General features: G+C 66.8%; 1 protein-coding gene across 1 annotated transcript in view; it reads left to right on the forward strand.

Annotated features, from left to right (window-relative positions):
- VDBG_04688 (DNA mismatch repair protein Msh3) overlaps positions 1 to 325 on the forward strand; it is a gene marked incomplete at both ends in the record, with an annotated part of 4315 nt that overhangs the window by 3456 nt on the left and 534 nt on the right. The window lies entirely within an intron of this gene.

Genomic DNA, 325 nt, shown 5'->3' on the forward strand with positions numbered 1-325 from the left:
CGCCTTCCTGGCTACACCAAGCCCACCTTCCTCCCCTCTTCGGCTCCGGCGCAGATCTCTGTTACCGCCGGTCGCCACCCGGTCGCAGACCACACGCTACCCAACGCTACATCCCCTTCACCGCCGCCCTTGCCTCCCCGACCCCTCTAGCCTACCTCATCACCGGTCCCAACATGGGAGGCAAGTCTTCCTTCGTCCGCGCACTCGCGCTCCTCGCTCTCCTAGCCCAGATCGGCTCCTACGTACCTGCCGAAGCCCTGACTCTCGCGCCTCTCGACGCCATCCATGCCCGCATGGCGCCCGCGACAACCTCTTCGCCGGCGAG

The sequence above is a fragment of the Verticillium alfalfae genome, genomic scaffold, assembly GCF_000150825.1.
Source record: "Verticillium alfalfae VaMs.102 supercont1.5 genomic scaffold, whole genome shotgun sequence".
Classification (NCBI taxonomy): domain Eukaryota; kingdom Fungi; phylum Ascomycota; class Sordariomycetes; order Glomerellales; family Plectosphaerellaceae; genus Verticillium; species Verticillium alfalfae.